Source organism: Tachyglossus aculeatus, chromosome 2 (genome assembly GCF_015852505.1).
Source record: "Tachyglossus aculeatus isolate mTacAcu1 chromosome 2, mTacAcu1.pri, whole genome shotgun sequence".
Taxonomy (NCBI): Eukaryota; Metazoa; Chordata; class Mammalia; order Monotremata; family Tachyglossidae; genus Tachyglossus; species Tachyglossus aculeatus.
This window is the reverse complement of record NC_052067.1, coordinates 19,567,460-19,591,423: the sequence shown is the minus strand read 5'-3', so window position 1 is coordinate 19,591,423 and position 23,964 is coordinate 19,567,460. Positions and strand designations below refer to the sequence as shown.

At 42.6% G+C, this 23,964-nt stretch overlaps 1 protein-coding gene across 2 annotated transcripts in view; it reads right to left on the bottom strand.

The window, feature by feature from the left end:
* The window catches only part of CREB5 (cAMP responsive element binding protein 5), a 404,059-nt gene that overhangs the window by 26,135 nt on the left and 353,960 nt on the right, over nt 1-23,964 (bottom strand). The window lies entirely within an intron of this gene.

Sequence of the window (23,964 nt, the reverse complement as noted above, 5' to 3'; positions counted from 1 at the left end):
ATTGCCCAACATGCATAATGTGTTCTAATTCAATTTCTTCATCATTTACATTAATGATTGTGTCCCAGCAACAATTACTGTGCACCCATTGGGTTTTTGAGAGAGTCATCTCTAGTCCTCTACTGCAACCACACCTGCAACTCTTGTATTTTACTTTCCTGTTCTTCTGGATTGCCTACAAATAACCCCCAGTTAGTCTATAATGTGGGAGTTGCATTCTTACTGAACCTTACGTTAAGGAAAATTTGCATTATTGTACTCATTCCTGTCTGATGTCCTGTGCACAACATACACAACTGTTTCTTCTAATATGTCACTGTGCTGTATCCATTCAAGCTCATGTCGTTGGCAGAATATTCTCTAATTGTAGTGCCACATTCTAACAAAACATACAGTGAAAACACTTTCTGGAGTGTAAATGTAGTTGAACAATGGCCTTTGTCAAGTGTTTACCGTGTGCAGAGAAGTGTACAGAAGAGAGGAAGTATGTCAGTTGCTGGCTACCAAATCTGATATCCTAGTCTCAGTTTTTAATGGTATTTGTTAAGCGCTTACTATGTACCAGGCAGTGTACTACGTGCTGGAGTAGGTATATGAAAATCAGGTTGGATGCAGTCCCTGTCCCACCTTACCTTACCTTAAAGTTGAGGTAACTGAGGCACAGAGAAGTGGAGTGACTTGCCCACTATCATAGAGAAGACAAGTGATGGAGCTGGGATTAGGGACCGTGTCTATATGTTGCCGACTTGTACTTCCCAAGCGCTTAGTACAGTGCTCTGCACACAGTAAGCACTCAACAAATATGATTGAATGAATGAATGAATGACTCCCAGGGCCATGCTCTATTCACTAGACCACTCTGCTTTTCAGTTGAGTTTTGTGGAATAATAAGTGACTCTAGTATAGGTGTAAAAACCTTGGCAAGGTTTCATCACTATTTAATTCTTCTTACTTGGTGTATGCAGAATAAACCTATTCTCCTATTTAGACTGTGAGCCCCATGCAGGACAGGGACTCTTTCTGAACTGATTAACTTGTATTAAGTGCTTATTCATTCATTCAGTCATTCATTCAATTGTATTTATTGAGCCTTTACTGTGTGCAGGGCACTGTATTAAGTGCTTGGAAAGTACAATTCCCTGCCCATACTGGGCTTACAGTCTAGAATGGGGGAGACAGACATCAAAACAAGTAAACAGGCATCAATATAAATAGAATTATAGATATATACATGTCAAAACAAGTAAACGGGCATTAATATAAACAGAATTATAGCTATGTACATATATAAACAAGTTCTGTGGGGGAGTGGAGCAAAGGGAGTGAGTTGGGGTAACGCGGAGGGGAGGGGGAGCTGAAGAAAAGGGGGGCTTAGTCTGGGAAGGCCTCTTGGAGGAGGTGAGCTTTCAGTAGGGCTTTGAAGCGGGGAAGTGTGATTGTTTGGCAGATTTGAGGAGGGAGGGCGTTCCAGGCCAGAGGTAGGACTGGGCCAGGGGTCGGCAGCGGAACAGACAAGAACGAGGCATAGTGAGAAGGTTAGCACCAGAGGAGCTGAGTGTGCGGGCTGGGATGTAGAAAGAGAGAAGGGAGGTGAGGTAAGAGGGGGCAAAGTGAGGGAGAGCCTTGAAGCCAATAGTGAGGAGTTTTTGCTCGATACGGAGGTTGAGAGTCAACCACTGGAGAATTTTGAGGAGCGGGGTGAGGGGGTGGTGGTGACATGCCCAGAGCGTTTCTGTAGAAAGATAATCTGGGCAGCAGAGTGAAGTATGGACTGAACTGGGGAGAGACTGGAGGTTGGAAGTTCAGAAAGGAGGCTGATGCAGTAATCCAGCTGGGATAGGATGAATGACTGTACTAATATGGTAGTGGTTTGGATAGAGAGGGAAGGGTGGATCTTGGCGATGTTGTGAAGGTGAGAATGGCAGGCTTTGGTGACGGATTGGATATGTGGGGTGAATGAGAGAGCGGAGTCAAGGATAACACCAAGGTTGCAGACTTGTGAGACAGGAAGGACGGTAGTGCCATCCACAGTGATGGGAAAGTCAGGGAGAGGACAGGGTTTAGGAGGGAAGATAAGGAGCTCTGTCTTGGAAATCTTGAGTTTTAGGTTGTGGGGGGACATCCAAGTAGAGATGTTCTGACTACAGGAGGAGATGTGAGCCTGAAGGGAGGGAGAGAGTACAGGGGAGAAGATAAAGATTTGGGTGTCATCCACATAGTTCAAGCCGTGGGAACAAAAGAGTTAACCAAGGGAGTGAGTGTAGATGGAAAATAGAAGGGGACCAAGAACTGACCCTTGAGGAACCCCTACAGCACGCAGTAAGTGCTCAATAAATATGATTGAATGCATCTACTCCAGCTCTTAGAACAGTGCTTGGCACATAATGAGCACTTAACAAATATAATAAGAAGGATAAACCACTGAACTTTGGGTCTTGCAATATAACTGCTGCTCATTCTATATGCACTGAATTCACTCCAATTTTGTTCAGCAGTTTGAAAACCACGTTGCATGCTACTATGTCAAATGCTTCCTTGCCACTGAAAAATCAATCCAAACTGTGTACTTCAGGTTGAATTACTCCATGTCATTAGCTAAGCAGTAAGTGGCACATGTCTTGTAGTCATGGACTACCCAGTGAATTCTTGCTCAGAAGAGCTGGGTTCTAATCTTGAATCTGCCATTAATTTGGTCAAGTAACCTTAGCTTCCCTGACCCTTGATTTCACCAATAACCTGACATAAATAATCAGGAAAATGATATCCTAATCCCACCTTCACCCCTGATTTATTTTAAAAGACACAATGAAATTGTCTAATCATTATCAGTCTACAGTATAGTCAGAAAGATGGGGGGTTAGAAAGAAACTTTAAAAAGTTACAGAAAGCTTTCTTACAGAAATAATACTTTGTTGCAAAACATTACCGTGCTCATTTTTAGAAAGGAAAATAAAGGGAGAGGATTCCTCTTTTCCTGAAACAGCAGAGACAGATATTCCTAATCCAAGCTCAATGTTTGACATATTCCCATTGTGATAGCACCTTGAGTGACACACTGAAAAGCTAAAGAAAGGGGGAAGTGGTATGTTTTGTTCACACAGTGGCTCTGCACAATGCCAAGTTCCTAATATGCTAATTTCTCACAGACAGTTTGGCCCCCGTCTGCAAAATCAGTCTTCTGTTTCTCCCAGCTCTTTATCTCTTGGCAATAGTTTAAGGCTGATGAGCATTTATCCTCATACTGCTCAGCACACCTCCCTGCTTAATGAGAGGCCGTCTCGGAGGTTCCCAAACTTCAACACGAGTTAATATTCAAGAAGAGAAAACAAAGGAAACAATGTTGTCGAGAGGAGGCATATTGAACTGGCAAACCTCACGCATGGCTGAACCCAGAAGGCAGAAGTTCATATTTCTGGCCTACAGAGCCGATTTGTTATTCCACTTGGTATCGCCCAGTGACATCTAGCTTAAAACAGGTACTTCAGTTATGACAAGTCACTTAACTTCTCTGGGCCTCAGTTCCCTCATCTGTAAAACGGGGATTAAGACTGTGAGCCCTACGTGGGACAACCTGATCACCTTGTATCCCCCCAGCGCTTAGAACAGCACATAGTAAGCGCTTAACAAATGCTATTATTATTATTATTATTATTATTATTATTATTATTATTATTATTATTTCTTCACTGCTCCTTCAGGAGCTTGTGAGGGCTCTAAGCTTATGACTGCTCAGTCAATCAACCAAACGATAGCATTTGAGTGCCTATGTGCAGACCTCTGTATTAAGCCCTTGGGAGAGTACCACAGACTTTAGCAGACATGTTCCCTTCTCTCAAGGAGCTTAAAGTCAATCAATCAATCACACTTACTATAATATCATGCTTACTATGTGAGGAATATTGTACTAAGCACTTGGGAAAGTACAACAGAATTAGAAAATATGCTCCTGGCCCAAACTGAGCTCACTGTCTAGAAGGGGAGAGAAGCTCACTCTAATAAAATTTCAAAGTATTACAACAGACTGGCATTATAGAAAGTAAATGGCAAACACTAGTCCAAAAATGTGGTAGATGTAGCAATTTACCAAAAATTTCCAATAAAAACACTGAAAATGTAATACCCTCATAAAGGGCTGAACTAATATAAAAAATATGGGGAGAGAAATATAAGAGAATGTCAGGAAAGCAGATTCTGACTTGCACCAATGCAGTAGCTAAATGACTGAATTTAGAATACAATCAAATGCAGCATGATTGGGGCTGGGTGCATGCACAGGAGAGTGGAGGAGAGCGGGGAATGTTTAGTCATGACTTGAGGCTGCTTCAGCTGTAGGACCTGACTACAAAGCAGCATCCTCAGTGCCTCCCCGAGGGAAAGTTTAGGTTCCTTAAATGGCTCAAGAATTGCAGAGGAAAATGGAGGGATGGATTTTTAGATAATTTTTTGTTTGGAGGGGTGTTACTGGCAGCCCGGAGCATTTGCCACTGATAAGAAGGTTGCTGAGCCGTGTTCAGCAACCATTTCAAAACCACTGACGTGGCCTTTATAAATAGTTCCTCGACTCTGAAGACATTTATAATAGATGATGTCTCTGCCACTTGTGTATTGCTTGGTCTCACTGCACTCAAGAAGATAAATGGCGGAAAGGACCTGTGAAGATTCAGACAGGTCTAGGATTGGGGATAATCGTTGTTAAAAGCTTCTTGTAAACATCACAATCTTTGCTATTTTGGCCAAACCACACCAGGGAGAAAAAGGGACCCTGGAGAAATTCAGAAAGGATCATTAAATCTTATTTGATCTGCATGCTAAAATTTAAGTCATTCCAAAGAGTAGGCATTTATAATGCATGAGAAATCTGGCCACTCTTTTTTCTTTTTTTTTTTAGAAAATGACCTTTAAGAAGTGCTTTAGAATAATGCCCAAGAGAATGTCACACTTAGCATTACCAAATAAAATAATGAGGAACAACTTCCCTCGAGTTTAAATGTATCCTGACATTACACCCATTCTCCAATCACCCTTTATCCTCATTTAAAAGAGGATTTAAAAGACTACCCCAAGACACCCCGAGGGTTCAAGTTAACAGTTTATTCTTTTGTCCTTTAAAAAATAAAAAGGTTTCAGGACTGCCCTTGTTCTCTATTTTGGATAATATTCAGAATACAATACCCAAAACTGGCATGGTTCTGATTTACCTGAAGCAAATCTGTGGATAGAACCAGTGTTATTTAGCCAAGATGCCCTGGTTTTCCCTCTCTGCTTTTGTTGCCAAGAGGATATCTCATGAAATGTTAGACCTGTTTAAATCCACAGTTACAGAGGAGGAGTTGTCTTTCTGACCAAATTAGTCAGCAACTCCCTCCAGCCTGTCACCACAGCACTGCCTGGCTTTCCCACTTGCTCCGGTTCCCCGTAACTGAGGGATATATTTGGGGATAACTGTTTTAGACTCCTTTGAAGTTGGGAAGCAGCATGGTCTAGTCGAAACAGCCTAGACCTGGGAGTCGGATGACGTGGTTCTAATCCTGGCTCTGCTGCTTGCCGGCTGTGTGATCTTGGTTAAATCACTTATCAAGCTCAGTTTCCTCAACTGTAAAATGAGGATTCAATACCTGTTCTCCCTCCAACTTAGATTGTAAACCTGATGTGAGAGAGTTTGTGTCTGACCTGATTAACTTATATTTAGCCCGGCTCTTAGGACAGTGCTCAACACATAACAGATGCTTAACCAAGACCATAATAATAATTATTACTCAGCAATGGGGATTTGAAAGCGAGTTCATTCCATCATATTTATTGAGCGCTTACTGTGTGCAGAGCACTGTACTGGCAGTGGGTCTCATACTCTTGGAGGCAGCGTAGCCTAATGGAAAGAAAATGGGTCTAGGAGTCAGGATACTTGGGTTCTAGTTCAAGCTTTGGCCAACTGGGTGATCTTGTGCAAGTCACTTAACACTTTGAGCCTCAGTTTCTTCATCTGTAAAATGGAGATAAGATACCTGATCTCCTCATCTCATAAATTGTGGATCCCATGTGAGCCAAGGACTGTGCCCAACTGCCTATCTCTGTCTAGCCCAGTTTCTAATACTTGGCACAAAGGAAGTACTTAATACCTAAGCAAGCAGCAAGACCTAGTGGATAGAGCACCAGCTTGGGAGTTAGAAGGACTTGGGATCTGATCCCGGCTCCAGCACTTGTCTGCTGTGTGACCTTGGGCAAGTCACTTGACTTCTCTGGGCCTCAGTTACTTCATCGGCAAAATGGGGATTACGACTGGCAGCCCCATGAGGGACAGGGACTTCATCCAACTTGATTAGTTTGTATCTACCCCAGCGCTTAGAACGGTGTTTGACCCAGAATAAGTGCTTAACAAATACCATTATTATTATTATTATTGATCCCAGGACGGAGGCATTGGGAAGAGGCCTACAGCAATCCCTGTTCAAAACGTCTCAGACTAGGGGGTTTTGTCTGGTATCCAAAGAGCAGGTCTGAGGCATGGGGGTGTAGTGGGTGGGTCTGTGGCTTTAACCCAGTTTGGTAATGCCTACTGACAGATGCCAGCTCTCTGGGTGGCTGGCTGTCATCTGATCGGCCACGGCAGAGGTACACGGAAATGTGGGGATGAGACAGGCTTCAATGCTCCATTTCACGGTCTTCAGTACACAACGACAAATCGTCTCAGCCGGGAGCCTCCCCTCACAATCCCTGAACAGATTTCATTCAGCGGAGGTAACTCGCCAGAGAAATCCGGTTTCACTGGAAATCAGCACTCCAGATCCCAATGTCCTAGTCTGCCCTTCTTTGACATGAAGTGTCGCCATCTTGTAACAATTTGTAGCTGTTATTAATATTTAAAATGATTTGAAGCCAATTACTAAATAAGCAAAGGCACCATGGATTTAGGGAAACAGTGTGTGACTGGGAGACGGAAGTCCTGGATTTTAATCCCAGCTCTGTCACTTGCCTGCTGCAGGACCTTGGGCACATCACTTAATTTCTCTCAGCCTCAGTTTCCCCATCTGTAAACTGAGGATTAAATAACTGTTCTTTCTCCCCCTTAGGCTGCAAACCCCTGTAGGACAGGGGCTGTGTCTGATCTGATTGTATTGTACCCACCCAGTGCTCAGCACATTGTAAGCACTTACCAATGCCATTATTATTATTAATTAAAAACAACATTTATAAGGAATGACAAAATTCAGCCCTTTCCATCAAGTTGAAAAACGCCCTCTAAATCTTTTTCTTTTAGGAAGGTTTCAAGGTCATTTACAGGATTTATTTTCTAAATAGAGACAGTTCCTTTGGTCTTCTGCTGCCTCCAAACAGTTGTTCACCAAGGTGAGATAATGTGTGAAGCTGGCACTCCCACAGCAGTTGTCTTCAGGGATTATACAGCTTTTTGCAGACAGCCACCTCGGGAGGCAGGCGATAAAGTGCAATCCCCACATGTTTGGATGGACAACACAAAGGGGTAGAGGTGTTTAATGACTAGCTTGTCGAGAAGCGGTGTGACATAGTGGATGTAGCATGGGCCTGAGGGCCAGAAAGACCTGGGTTCTAATGCTGGCTCTAGCACTTGTTTCACTTCACTTCTCTGGGCCTCAGTTACCTCATCTGTAAAATGGGGATTAAGACTGTGAGCCCTGTGGGGACAGGGACTGTGTCCAGCCTGATTATCTTGTGCGTACCCCAGAATTTAGTACAATGCCTGGCACATAGTAAGCACTTAACAAATACTATAAAAGACAAACAAACCAACCATCTTGAGGACACATAGGGAATCGGTGGCAGAGCTGGCACCTAGAAGGGTCGGGATACCTCCACTAGCTCAGCCTGCTTCCCCCTGCAGGATAAACGAAGCCGATAACAGGAAAAATGCACATTCTGCACCAAAGGACTTGTGGTTGTGATTCCAACTTAAATTCCACTCAGAGACAGAGCAGTGCTCTTTATGTGGCAATTTAAAGATTACAAATTAGGATAAGTGCTTAGCATAGTACTTGACACATGGCACAGTGCTTAATAGATACCACAGTTTACATTTTGTTTATTTTGAAAAACAAGTGAGAGCAGAATCAAACCACACTTACAAAATAAAAACAAGGGCCTCCTGAATTCAAACCTGTGAAATCAAAGTCAGGGGCTCCTGGACTCCCCACTTCCTCAGATAAGCAGGTCCCAGATGGGGGATTAACAACTGGCCCCTTGGGATTGCCCTATGGCAGTAGGAGATGGTATGGCCTCCGTGGAGCAGGTAAGGAAGCACTGTAAATTGAGGACTACTGAGGAGCGACAACTGCCCACTTCTTGAAAGTTTTTAGACCATTGTGGTTAACCAGAGGCTAACAAAATGGTTAACCAAATGTGTAAACCACTGAACCAAATGGAAATAGTGACGGCAGCTCCAGCAAAAGTTCCCCTGCCACAGTCCAATTAGCATTTTGCCTGACTATGAAAATATTATGTAGCTAAAAGAGACTTTTCATGGGGCCACAGATTTTATCTTGCCCAGCAGCTACTGGACTATATAAATGGCCAAAATGGCGCCTGTGTGTGGCCGGTGTTGCAGGAGACGCCAAGAATGGAGCTTGGAACATAGTAAGTGCTTAACAAGTACCATAATTATTATCTCCAGGCTTGGACTGCAGCATTTTCTCCAAGCCATTCATGTTCTTTGAATACGCCAATGCTTTCCAGTCTGGTTGAAGTCTGACACACTGATGAGCTGTGGATGGGACAGGGAGTCGTGGGTGTGTGTTTCAAAGCAAGTATGGAGTGTTTCCCTTGGTTCCTTTTCAGTCCATGATTTCCTTTTTTAAAATTTTTTTCTCCGCTTCTACTCCTCCTCAGAAACGTCCTTTGATTCCCTTCCAATACCTGTTTCTCAATGGGAAGTATTTCACGATTAAACTCCTTTGGTGGGATGCCACATATTGCATTTTTGCCAACAGGGATGGAATCCGTCCCTCTCCAAAGCAAAAGTTCAACACGTTAGCGTTGGGTGGAAAATGCCCTTCTGGGCAAGGTTTTGAAAAAAGTGAATTCATCTATAATACTGAGCACACTGCATCAAAAAAAAGAGTAAAGCAAGGTGACACTTGGATCTGAAGCAGGTCCAAGCCTAAGAAAATACAGTATCTTTTGTTTTCTCAATTTGAGTCCTGTTCACAAACCAGACCCCTTTCAGGACTATCAACAATGATCACCCCGTGACCAGCAAAGGTGAGACAGGAGGAGAAGGAGGGAGAGGATGAGGAGGTGGTGGTGGAATATACCACTCAACATGTTATGCGTTTTGGTTTGCTTTTCTTTCATTGATCTCCAGTTGAGAAACATTTATGTTGGAGTAGACCTAGCTAATAACTTTTGAAAAATGCTCCGTGTCGGCGGCATGAAAATGGGCAGTACTACAATTTACCTTCTTATTTCACACAGTGATTACATATATCAAAAATAGCAAGACAGTCCAATTCATAGATTATAAACTCTTTGAAGACAAGGATCCTGCCTTCTATTTCTCTTGTATGCTCCCCAAATATGTACAGTGCTCTGCACACGATATGTGCTCAATGTATACTGATGATAATAAATATGAATATAATAAGTTAACCTCAAAAATTAGGGTGTCGTCAACTGCAATTGTTAGGATCTAGGTTGGTAGGGAATGTGTCTACAAACTTCGCTGTATTGTACTCTACCAAGTGCTTAGTACAGCTCTCTGCACACAGTAAGTGGTCAATAAATACCACTGATTGACTGATTTAGAATGGTTGGTAAGATTTGGTAAGAAGAAAGTGAACTCTTAAAGCTCTCCCAGTTCCATCCCCATCCCTGCTGAAACACCACATGCAGGAAAGTTTTGGGGAAGCATCTAAGCATGATGTAGTAATAGTAGCAGTAATGGTAATTACTGAGTGCCTATTGAATGCAGTGCACTTTTGGGAAGAATAATGGAAGCAAAAGACACATTCCCTGTACACATGCACATACTCAAAAGGCACCTGTGATCTGTGACCGGATCTGTGACCCTTCAGAGGCTCGGCCAATCAAGGTGGCGTTGGAGCTTTGTGCCTATCCTGGCATAAAGGTTGTCAGAAAGGCTCACAATCCTTTCACTTAAACAACTTTAAATAGATGGAAGGAGACTGACCTCTCCTTTCAAAAAAACCAATGCCCCACTCTAAGGGGTAAAACCGGCTGTGTTTCCAACAAACAGATTTGAAAAGCTCATGAAGTAGCATTGGATGCTACTCACCGGTCAGGAACATTAGGAATAACAATTACATTAAATAATTCATGGATTTGGATAATATATCATGGCCATAAAATCTGGTCCTAAATAGATTTAGATAAAGTTTTGTGTGAAAGCAAAAGCACCAACGTAATAAATAGTTCCGGTTTGAGTCTTGTCTTATCTTATGCTTTCGAGTCGTCTCCGACTCATAGCGACACCATGGACACATCTTTCCCGGAACACCCCAACTCCATCTGCAATCGTTCTGGCAGTGCATCCAAAGAGTTTTCTTGGTAAAAATAACAGAAGTGGTTTACTATTGCCTCCTTCCATGCAGTAAAATTCAGTATCCACCCTTAACTCTCTCTCATGCCGCTGCTGCCCCGCACAGGTGGGTTTTGACTTGTAGAAGACTGCCTTTCCCTTGCTACCTACTGCCCAAGCTAGGAATGGAATAGGTAGGCCTCTGCTTGACTCTCCTTCTCATAGTCAAGACTGGTAGAGTACTGGAAACTCTCCAGATGCGACTCTGAGAGGGTTCAGGTTTGAGCAGGGTTACTTGAATCTGTCTACAACAATGAGTTTATTGTATCAGAATCATGTTTTTAACTGGAAGAGCAGTTCATTATTGCAGATCAGTCTGTAAAACCTCCCTGGTTTCCATTAATGTCACAGATGTGTCTCGGACATCTCTATACCCTGTCTCTGCAAGCATCTGCAGGGATTGGAAAGGAACCAGGGAACAGGCTGAGAGTGCATTTTCTTCTTGCCAAATCTTACCAATCCTCAACCTGGCTGGCCCTGGACCTGAGCAGTAAGCAGGTGTGCAGCACTGATGCAGGACAACTCTGCTTCTGGCTGCTTTGGGAGCTAATATTCTATGACACTTGTCATTGGAATAGGATGATTGTTCGTGGGTCCTGGACACCCATTCATTTGAATAATGCCAGCCTCCTCCCCTCCCCTTTTCTTTCCTTCCCTCAAATTCCCCTTGCAGTCCTATCTGGCAAAGGTGTTCTCTACTTCCTCTCCGATGGCTGAGAATGGCAGCTGTGTGCCCCACAAATGTGTCTACCTTTTTCTAGCTGGGGGGTGAGGGGACATGAGTTAATTGCCCTTAAATGAAAGCCCTTTAGGGGGCTTTAGAAGCCATTCTTTACCTCCTTCCTACCTAAATCATCATAGGATTTCTCTAGCACACTTAAGCCAGCCTGTTCTCCTCATTCACTAAGAAGGGAAGAAGAGCAATAAGAGAGAAAGGGCAAGGGGAATTACTGACACTATTTCAAGAGAGGAATTCATAGTGTTCACCCTTGAAATGCTTGCTTACATCGAGCGTCCGAATGTATCAAGACATTCACAGCCACATAATTCTGTTGTGTAACCTTGGGCAAGTTACTTTACTTCTCTGTGCCTCAGTTACCTCATCCGTAAAATGGGGATTAAGACTGTGAGCCCAGTGTGGGACAGAGATTGGGTTCAACCTGATTTGCTTGTAACCACTCCAGTGCTTAGTACAATGCCTAGCATACAGTAAGCATTTAACAGATGCCACAATTATTATTAATTATTATAATTCAGGTAGCCCATGGTCTTTCTATTGAGTAATGTTTTGACTTGTATATTTCTGAATATGGACTAATTCATTTTCTACTTTTGAAGTGGCCGCAGGAATATGGGAATGATCTCTGTGAGGAATAATGAAATGACCCACTTCACCCTACATGTCCTGTTTCCTCTCAAGGTTGGCATGCACCTCACCAATCCTCCTACTCCCTGCAGGACTCCAGGAAACGACCACCCCTAACTGAAGAAACCCAGTCACATCACGTGGTTTCTTTCAGGAGTGAGTAGTTTCCCGTTTGCCCCATGTCGGCACTCTCTGTTGCATTTTGAGCCTTAAATAAAAAACAGAAACAGCATCTGACAATGGTAAGTAACATGTGCACTGCCTTTTCCATGGAACAGATCTAATTTGTCCCAGGGCAGGGGTATTTCTTGAAAAGAGCCCCAGTTGGGGCACATCCACAGGAAAAACGGGAGGCATGCAGAGATTTATCCGAAACCTATGAATTGTACATGTCTCCTGCAGAGATTCAGCATGAAACTTGTGAGCTTCTCCCTGTGTCTGCCAAACACCCAGCCTCCTTATTTTTAAGCAAGCTGCAAGGCAAAGAAGAACACAGCTGCCCCTAATTTCCAGAGCCCTGTGGGAATTTGTGTACATAGAATATTGGTTGCCATGTTTTTTCCCTACCCATTTTTGTACTATTCTTACAACTCTGGGGTTCCTGCCATAAAAAAAGTATGAGATCCTCTTTCATCCAGGGCCAGATTAATGATTTCCTATTTTCTCTCTTTCTGCCTGCTGAAACAACAATTCCATCCACTCATCTTAAGTTTCACCTGATTTTAGGCCTTCTCACCTCCCTGTTTTGATTGACATTGTTACTTTCAGCAGGAAATACCTTTCGGCAGGTACCTAACAAGCCTTCTAGAAACTGCTAGGTGCACAAATTTATCAATGGTACCACCCCAATTCACCCAAAGAACATTGGCCAAAGACTCTATGTGATGGGCAGTGTACTGGCCACTGCTTACAAATCAAAAATACTTTTATCATCTCACTACAGAATAGGGAAACAACCTCTCCTAGAAAAACACAGCCCAAAGAAATGCTTCTCCCCACAACACTTATTTACATATGTTCATAAGCAGTTGCTTACCCTACCTGTAATTTATTTCAGTGTGTCTACTAACTCTATTGTACTCTCCCAAATACTTAGAATAGTGCTCAAAATACCATTGATTGATTGATTGGGGCAGTGGGAAGTAGAACAAATGAATTGGATGAAGCTTCTATGGACAAATCAAAGCATGAAGTTGTGCTTTTACTTTCACGCACGCTGAATTTACACTGCTTCCCTTCTTTCTCTTCCAGAAATTCAAAGGCTCTGTAAACAGAAGGTAAATCCACGTGCAATTTGGGAATCTTATTCTCTTCTTCTTTACTACTGCTACTACTACCACCATCAATACTACAAGTACTACTACTACTACTAATAATAATAATAATGGCATTTATTAAGCGCTTACTATGTGCAAAGCACTGTTCTAAGCGCTGGGGAGGTTACAAGGTGATCAGGTTGTCCCACAGGGGGCTCACAGTCTTCATCCCCATTTTACAGATGAGGTAACTGAGGCCCAGAGAAGTGAAGTGACTTGCCCAAAGTCACACAGCTGACAATTGGCGGAGCCGGGATTTGAACCCATGACCTCTGACTCCAAAGCCCGGGCTCTCTCCATTGAGCCACGCTGCTTCTCTAAGATGCTACTACTACTACTACTATTGCTACTAATGATTTATATGCCAAGCAATGTACTAAGCACTGGGGTAGAAACAAGATAATAAGATCAGATACAGTCCCTGACCAACAAGGGGCTCACAGTCTTAGGGGGTAGGAGGTTTTAAATCCCCATTTAACAGATGAGGAAGCAGTATACCCTAGTGGCTAGAACACGGGCTTAGGAGAAAGAAGAACCTTGGTTCCAATCCCAGCTCTGCCACTTGTCTGTCACTTGACTGTGGCCTCAGGCAAGTCGCTTAACTTCTCTATGCCTCAGTTACTTCATCTGTAAAATGGGGAGTAAGACTGTGAGCCCCATGTGGGACAGGAACTGTGTCCAACCTGATTAGCTTAGATCTACTCCAGCCCTTAGTACAGTGACTGGCATATAAAAAGTGCTTAAATACTCCCCCCAAATGGGGGGAACCTGAGGCACAGATAACTTTGGTGACTTACCCTAAGTCACACAGCAGGCAAGTGGCTGAGCGGGGATTGGAACTTAGGTCCTATGACTCCCAGGTCTAGGCTCTTTCACTCTTTTCACTATGCACTCCTGAGAAGCAGAGTAAAAGGACATGGGCTTGGGAGTCCCAGGTTGTGGGTTCTAATCCCAGCTCTGCCGCCTATCAACTGTGTGAGTTTGGGCAAGTCACTTAACTTCTCTGTGCCTCAGTGACTCATCTGTAAAATGGGGATTAAGACTGTGAGCCTCACGTGGGGTAACCTGATTACCTTGTATCCGGTCACAGCACTTAGAACAGTGCTACCCCTCTTTTCTCAACAGTCTCTGACACCCCTTGGTTTGCCTCACCCACCTAAAACCAGCAGGAGACAGATCCTTAACAAGACAGTGATGCTACTAATGTACTAGGAGATTAAGAGGAAAAGCTCTTTAAAAGAGCATTGTGTTGACTGGGTCCTTGGTCGGGTAAACCACCTACTTTAGGGTGTTCAGTTGGGTTTCATAGGCATTCTGGTGGACATCTTTGGTGTGCAAACTTACTTTAGAAAAAATGCTTTCTGAAAGGATTCAATGATACACTTAAATTCCTGGCCAAGAAGCAGCCAAAATAAAAATATCAGACATAAGAATTTTATCAAACATTAATTAAGAAAGATTTTTGTTTTATGTTGTGACCAATTTTCAACTCCAGTTTATCTACTCAAGTCCCTATTTCCTATAAAGTAGTCATCACACCATTCTTATCTCCAAAACAGTTAGATTAACTGGTGGTTTTAAGGCCTTCTCTCTTATGCAAAGCACCAAGAAAATGTGAACCTCCAGAAATCCCCAAAGTAAAAGACCCACTCATTCCCCGATTCTCTTCCTGCCACTAATACAAAATAAATCATTATTCTTATTTACTATATAAAGTAATTTCCTATCATCTCAGGCCCCTAAAATGCAAAGCAAAAAAACAGATCATCCTGAAAGAAGGCAAACAACAAGAATTCTCAACCACATGCAGTAGTGGTACCCTAAAAGTCAGTTTATGATAGTCCAGACTTCTCCTGATGACAGCAGTACTTCAGTTCTAGCTTCATTTCTTCCTGAGAAATCTTTGTGGGGAGAGCACGGGAAGTATAAAGCGAGGCTAAGATTTCAGATTCTGTGATCCAACTTGTCCAAGATACGAAACAGGTGATCGTCTCTAAGGACAGATGTAGTTGGTGCTGGGGAACCAAGAGTTAGGACTGTAGGAAGAACTAAAGGAAGTGAAGGATGAAGAAGAAGAAGAAAATAAGGAAGGAAGCGAGCCACACCACGTACTCCATGCCTTGCAGCCCTGGAGTTACCATAGTTAATGACTATGCCCAGGCTCTTTATGGATTTATACCAAAAATCCCTGCAAGCTGTTTGACATTAGCAGGAAGAACAAGAGAAAGCAGACACTGCAGCACTATGCTAGTGAACCACATCACACAGCCCTCCTTTAACAAGTATCTTGTGTGTTTAGACCACAGGCTTGAATTCGAACCCGCCCTGCCAGGGGAGCAGATGATCTTGCTTTCCCACAGAACAGCAAGGAATTTTAGCATCCCACCACAGTCTAGAAGCTTAGTTACCCATTACCAATACAGCCAAATAAGTTCCTCTCTCATAGCTACTTCTCCCTGGACTTTTGCCAAAGTATAGAAGACAAGGGGAAAAAAAATCCAGCCCCAAACCAAAAGGAGAGAAAGACTGGGGAGCTTAGAGAATAGGTTGAGATAGCTAATTTTTCCCATTTCTTTTTTCCTCTGTGGTTATAGTAGAGACAGATAATCCATTACATATTTGATGGTTCTCCAGCTGGCAGTAAAGTGAGGTGTTTATTAATTTAATTAGCCCACATATTTATCACTGGAGGATTAGCAAAGATTGTTACAAATGCCAATTTCAGTCTTACTTGTGGATGAACCTATTTGTAGGGAAGCAGCATGGCCTAGTGGAAAGAACACAGGTCATGGAGTTAGAGGACCCTGGTTCTAATCTCGGTCTCATCACTGATCTGCTGGGTGACTTCGGACAACTCACTTAACTTCTCTGTATCACTGTTACCTCATCTGTAAAAAGAAAATTAAATCCTTCTCCCTCAGACTGAGAGCCCGTGTAGGACAGGGACTATATACAACCTGATTATCTTGTACCAATCACAGCATTTAGTACAGTGCCTGACACATAGTAAGCACTTAACAAGTACCATTAAAATAAAAATGGATCTTTAGGAAAACAGTGAGGATATATTTTTACCTCCCACGGCCCTGACGGCAATACTAGGCTGGGTTTTTCTTACCAACTTGATGCAAGAAAAGAAAATCCATTCAATCAATCAATCAATGGTATTTATTGAGTGCTTACTGAAGCTTACGGAGAAGCTGCTGTGGCTCAGTGGAAAGAGACTGGGCTTTGGAGTCAAAGGTCATGGGTTCAAATCCCAGCTCTGCCAACTGTCAGCTGTGTGACTTTGGGCAAGTCACTTAACTTCTCTGTGCCTCAGTTACCTCATCTGTAAAATGGGGATTAAAATTGTGAGCCCCCCATGGGACAACCTGATCACCTGGTAACCTCCCCAGCGCTTAGAACAGTGCTTTGCACATAGTAGGCGCTTAACAAATACCAACATTATTATTATTATTATTACTGCATACAGTACATGCAGAGCACTATACTATGCACTTGGGAGAGTACAAAATAACAGCTTTAGTAAACACATTCCTTGCCAACAGGGAACTTTCATTTTGCTAAATTAGTGGTGGTGCAGGGTGATAATAATTAATAATAATAATTTTGGTATTTGTTAAGTGTTTACTATGTGCCATGTACTGTTCTAAGCACTGGGGTAGATACAAGATGATCAGGTTAGACACAGTCCCTGTCCCACTTGGGGCTCACAGTCTTAATCCCCATTTTGCAGATGAGGTAACTAAGACACAGAGAAGTTAAGTGAGTTGCCCAAGGTCACACAGCACACAAAGGACGAAGGCAGGACTAGAACCCATGTTCTCTGATACCCAAACCTGAGCTCTTGCCACTAGGCCGTGTTGCTTCTCATGGGTGGAAAGGGAGGAGGGCCTGTTGTTGGGTAGGGACCGTCTCTATATGTTGCCAACTTGTACTACCCAAGCACTTAGTACAGTGCTCTGCACACAGTAAGTGCTCAATAAATATGATTGAATGAATGAATGAGAGAGAGAGAAGAGGTTTGAAACAGAAGTTATCTGGGTGACAGAATTCATTTTTTTCCCTCCAGTTTGTTTTGAGGTGCTTTCTTAGCCCTTTAAAACTCACTTCAAAACCGCTACGAGCTGTCGTTGTTCGGGGTTGCAATTCTAACATCAGATCCCAATGCTGAATCCTATAGAAATACCAAACACTGATCAGAGCCTCTTACTGGTGAGACTTGCCTCTTCTGCAATTGCTAGAAAATGGGAAGGAAGCTTGATGTGGCCTAGGGGATTGCACTTTCCAGGACTGAGAAGGTTATTATTGCAGCTTCTCCTTTTTCTTTTCAAATCATTTTATACAAAAGAAATATCACCTTAAAACACCCAAGTAGACTGTTCAAGGCTTGAAGTGCTTGCACCATTTTCCTGGTGTTTCAACTTTCGGAAAGATGTGAGGTTTCCAGGGTTAAACTTGACATGCATCTCTTTACTTTATTGTATCCTCCAAAGCATAGAGCTCTGCACACAGTAGGTGCTCCATAGATATTACTGAATGAATGAAAGAATGCAGGCCTGGAGTTTTCTCCTGTGATTCAGCATCACCGCTCTAGTTAGCCCTATCCTCCACCCCTTAGTGGCAGCAAGAGGGTGGCTATTTGTCTCCTGCTTACCATGCCTGGGGTCTTGAGTCCTCAGGGCTCAGCTGAGAGTAGGGCAGATGGAGCCAAAAAATGTGCATGGACAGCTGCTGGACAGCTAAGCATCCACCTCTAGGTGTGGCCAGTGCATATTTCCCTTCCCTAGCCTCCATTCTGGGAGGATTCTGAGATGAGGGAAGTGAGGGATAGGATGTCTTAATCAACTGAGTGCTTACTCTGTGCAGTGCATAGTATACTAAGCACCGGGGAGTGTACAATACAAGACAGTTGGTAGACATAATCCCTGCTCACAAGGAGCTTTCAGTCTAGAAGGGGAGACAGACAACAGAATAGATTACAGATAGGGGAAAGAGTAGAGTATAAAGATATGTACATTAGTGCCTTGGGGCTAGGGGTGGGTTGAATACCAAGTGCGTAATCGTGACCGATCCAAGTGAACAGATAACACCGAGAGGAAGGTGGCTCCTGAAAAATTTTTAATACCTTATGCCCTGTGGAAAATGGTATCTATTGCTTCTTGAGACCTACATTTTTGCAAAAAATTTTTAATGAGTTTTTTTTATTCCTACCATCTTCTGGGCCACCAGCAATATTATTATCCTAGGCCGACAGACAGAGATGTTGGGAGAGGTGAGGTGTGTGTCAAGAGAGTTGTCTTTTTCCTGACTGAATTTTCCCAAGAGATTTAGTCTCATACATTCCTGACCATCCTCTCCTTAATCCCTTGGCTTAGGGTGGAGGGTGGGTGAGTCCTGAGGCCTACTGCCTGGGTTAGACCAGGCCAAACCAGACCAGGCCAGGGGACTCCAAGGCCTTTCTGAGCTCCTCCCTCCTCCAACCAGCCCTACCCAAGGGCAAGAGCAGAGTGGCAGGTGAAGGTGGGGCGGTGAAGCCTTTCCAAAATTTTTAGAATGTGAGGATGTACCTGCAATTTACTGTACTCTGGTTGGGGGACAGAGAAAGGGAGAAATAATAATAATAAAAATTATGGTATCTGTTAAGCACTTACTATGTGCCAAGCACTGTTCTAAGTGCTGGTAGATACAAGGTAATCAGGTTGTCCTGCGTGGGGTTCACAGTCTTAATCCCCATTTTACAGATGAGGTAACTGAGGCACAGAGAAGTTTAAATGACTTGACCAAGGTCACGCAGCAGACAAATGAAAGAGTCATGATTAGAACTCACAACCTCTGGCTCCCAAGCCCCTGCTTTTGCCACTAGGCCATGCTGCTTCATTGTGCTTCCCTGAGGGTCCTCGCTAGCTGCACTCAATCAATCAATCAATCAATGGTATTTTTTGAGTGTTTGCTGTGTGCAGAGCACTTTATTAAGGATTTGGGAAACTACAATACAATAGAGTTGGTAGACCTCCTGCCCACAAGGAGCTTACACTTGTTTCTGACATGCACTTCTGTTGAGTTTGAATCTATCCTGTGGTACTGCTAATTGCTTCAGTACTTAGAACAGTGCTTGGCACATAGTAAGCGCTTAACAAATACTATCATCATCATCATCTATGATCATGAGCTTCTGGGGGGAAAAGACTTCACTAATTCATTTTCCTCTGAATATTCCCAAGCATCTAGAACAGTGTTACCGTCCCATATGGTCACTAAATAAACCATGTGGGTGGTAATGGCTGTAAGCTTCCTGTGGGCAGGGAATGCGTCTATCAACTCTGTTGCATTGTACTCTCCCAACTGCTTAGTACAGTGCTCTGCATTCCGTAAATGCTTAATAAATACCATGGATTGACTTATTGATGAAGATTAGATATCAGGCTTTTAAGAGCCAGGGATTCATTTGCATGGTCAAAATCTGGAATACAAATGCCCTGTGGAGGACTTCCACTCAGGGGAGGTGAGCTCCTCCGGGAAGAAACAAAGGGGCCCCACCTCCCATGCTGAGGGCTGGATGTCAACATGCGACTTTTACCATTTGAACCCGATTCCGTTTGGGGTGGAAACCATGACAAACGATGCCACTAATGCTGCTAAGTTTAGGCCACAGATCAACTTTTTATAAATTCTTAATTTTCTCACCACAGACATATTGAACAATTTTGTGTAAATGGGGCTTATAATTACCCATATAAATCAGGCCAATGAAGGACTTCTTGGGATTTCTCTCAATGTTTTCCCTCGGGGATGGGAATCCCATCTGCTTTTGCAGCATTCAGGCTAATTGAAGGGCACTGACTTTTCCAAATGGATCCATTAATTACTCTACCAGATTCTCTAAGGGCTTGTATTCGGAAGGCCTCACTCTGCATCACCCCCGCATGGCACAGCACAGCTGTCCCAGTTCCTGGCTATGATGAAAAGCATCTGCAGATGCCCTGGCTGGAGTGATTTCTTTCCTTTGGAGTCCAACGTTAAAGGGAGAACATAATTCCATTCCTCCTTCTCTAATTTAGAATGCATTCACATCTATAAATACTATGGTTAAGACAGTTTCGGTAAGTTTTATTCCTCTACCATCATAAATATAAATGATGGGGCAAAAGAAGAAAGAAATGAGATGCAGGTAGTGAGTGCCAAAAAGAAAAAAGTATTTTCTATTGTGCATTTGCTTGCTCGTTCTTTCTCTCTCTCTTTCGTTCTCTTCAATAGCACTGCATAAAAAAGCCATTAAAATTAGTGTAGAGCTGTCCTATGCAACTATGGGCAGAAGATCATTTTAATGTGATAGTTGGCCACGCTTTGAGTAGCCGAGTGTCCGCGGGTATCATTTACTCAAGTGCTATGTAGCCTATGACCCATGAGTTAACAAAAGTGAAGATAGATTATGTTTTATGTGGTGCAGAGTGCATCCACTAGGGGACAGGATTTATGATTTGCTTGCATGATATACACTCTAGATCTTCTTTTCTTAAGTGTCTATGTGGAACCTCCGTGTTTTGAGATCCCCACTGTCACAGGTCAAGGCAATCCATTACTTAACTTGATTGGGAAGCAGAGACAGAGAAATACTAGATTAGAAAAGATAGCCACAGGGGGCTACCCCCTACCCTCTCCTCTTGAGATGTCTCCTTGTTTCTTGAAAATGAAACAAGGCTTCCTTCCTCATTACTCGCCAGGCTTGTCCAGTGGCGAGTGCCTCAAACATCACCATGAACATTGGGAGCCAGGCTGAGCCTAAGACATTGGTTTGTCTACATTTTTCAACTTTGTCAGGCTCCTCCCTCCCAACTTCTCTTTGGAATGACTGCTTCGGAACAGCCCAGACAACTCAAAGGTAGCTCAGGAAGAGAGGGGCATAGGAACCCATTTCTCTAACTGTTCATTTTCTTGCTTTCTAAGGCAGAATTGGAGCTGGCCGGAGGAGTCCAGCAACATAGTCGGGACTTGAGGGAAATAACTGAGCACTGAAGTGGCCTAGGCTGCCTACATGTCCAACCCGGTTTGCTTGTATCCACCCCAGAGCTCAGTACAGTGCCTGGCACACAGTAAGTGCTTAATAAATACCAAAATTATTATTATTATTATATAGAGTCCTACAAACCTGCCAACCCATATATTATTGGTACCTTGCCAATTCTGGGTCTTGGCAAAAGCAATTGGCACTTGAGTTCTTGGAAGCACGCCAGAGTCTTTGTTTGATTTTAATACATTTAAAATCACTTTTATGGCAATGAGTATCTATTGTGTAGAATCCAAATAGGAAAACCAATGCCTGGGATATTATGACTCACAAGAAGCTCCTTGAAAGAGATCATCTAATGCCTCAACAGAGAAGAGACTGGTCTTTGCACTACAGGCTTTTTAAAAACAAAATGAAATCACCACTACCTTTTCTACTTTTCAGTGAATTTGATGAATTTAGAGATCTAGAAAAATGCTTCCTTTTTAGTCAGAACTTCTTGGATTTATAGAGATATGTCGCTAAACAACTACATAGATATCTTTCCATATTCATATCTCTTTCCATACTTATATACATATATGTCTGTGTATACAAACACACGTATATATCCAATTGGGATACATGTATTTTTTTATATATAAAACACTGAACTCCCCATTCTGCTCTTGTTCTTGCCTGTTTTGACTCCCCAAAACAGTCAAGAGCAAGAGCAGAATAGGGAGTTCACAGTTTTTAAAATCAAGATGGTTTCGTTCGTTTCTCCTCTTTCCAGTACTATTTTCCATTGTGTATCAGATTGTCTTGAACAATACCTGGCTGCATAGGTGGCCAATAACTGTTGCTTCAAAAGAAGGTGAACTCTTCTAGACAATGCACTGAAAAGTGCCAGGAACCATAAAAAAAGTTTAGTCAGCCATTTTCCATAAAGATATGCTTTGTTTTTTTTGCTTTTCAATCAGATAATATTGTCTTGTCACCAGTGGACTTAAGTATTATGCAACCTTTTTTAATTGAGCATTAAATTGGAAAGTACAATCTGAAAACTCAATTGCATGCAACATTTCAAGTTTCTACAAGTTCTCAGAGTTTTCTCATGAAACTTCTGTTTGTTTTCTGTTCTTTACATGGAAAGAGTGGGCAGGGACTGCACATCTGTAACATCTCTTCTACATTAATTTGAAAAGTAGCTAATGAACGGGACTTTGTTCCCATTTTAATATGCAACAGCCAACTGAATATGGCATCCATATCTCTAGAATTTCATTTTATGTCATTTTAACTGTGCTGTTTTGAGGTGGATAAGACTCACACTGATAGGATCGGTAAACAACAACAATAAACACCAATAGAGGGCATTTTTATTTATGAAAGCTTTCATCCCTCCCATCACCCAAACTGAATTGCTACAGGAAACACACGCAGTATACAGTCACGTACAACACAGTCTATGATGAACGTATAGAAGCACCCTAAATATTTGGAGATGAGCCTAGCATGTGTACAAGCAAAACATAATAGGCTTGTGTTCAACAGTCTATTCTATGGGCATGCTTAAGCTGTTCTTTGTTGGGCTAAAGATTTTTCCATTTGCAGGTCCTATTGTTTTCCAATCTATCTTTTGGTTTTTTGGTGTTACTGTGCCTTCTATTCAAGGAGTGCAACCCTATTCCTGAGTGATACATGTCAGTTGAGTTGTTTCCTCTGCTATACAATGATGGTTTGGAACTGTAATTCAGTATGTCTTTAAGACATCTGTCTGTTTTCCCTGTTGTGTGTGCTCCATTTAAATTCACCCTAAGACACCTGCTTAGCTAACCTGCTCTGAGCCCTTCTCCTGATGGGTTCTGGCCAGCAAAGCTGAGTTGCAATAATAAACACTGTCTTGACATACACCAGAACATACTCATCTCCAAGGATCTCTCTGTTAACTGCTACAATGTGACCAGACGTAACATGGCAGCAATGCACAAATAGGTATTTTAAAATGAGCTAATTAAGACTCTTGGATGAATGAATTTATGGATAGAAGTATTTGGGGAATTTCTTTGAGAATAAAAGAAACCAAACATGTCAGTGAATCACTGCCATTTAGCAAAGGAGAATGGGCTATATACATGAATGCAAATACCACCCAGATCAGTAGCCCATCCCTGCCCCCCTTCCAATTATGAGTGCAAATTCAGAATCCCAAATAAGGCCATATAAAAGGAAAGGACATAAATGTAAATAGTATGCCAATCTTCAGACATGTAAGTTTCACTAATTAAATGAAATGGTGTAAGACACAGAGGATTGCTTAACTGAAACACATCCAGACATCAAGACACAGGGGTTCAGAAACTGTTGGTGCTGAGAAATCACCTCCCTGACCTCCTCTTTAAACTCTGCTCTTTGGAGAGTATTGGAGCTTAATCACTTCTCTTACTCTCTTTGAGGCATAGGTTCTCTTCCTTTGAAAATGAAGATAATATGACTGACTTTCTTTTTAAGCTATTTTTCAATAATGGGATCAGAGTTTCGGGAAGTCATTTCATACAAAGCCCCAAGAGGGAGAAATTCAGTTTTCTTTCTGAGAAAGTTAACATGGACCAGTGCTTTGCCCAGGACACTGGGGTACAAGTTTTACTCCTGGTTCTGATCCTGACCTGCCCGTTACCTCCGGCCAAACAGTCGATGTGCCGGTGGCTCAGTTTCCCCAACGACA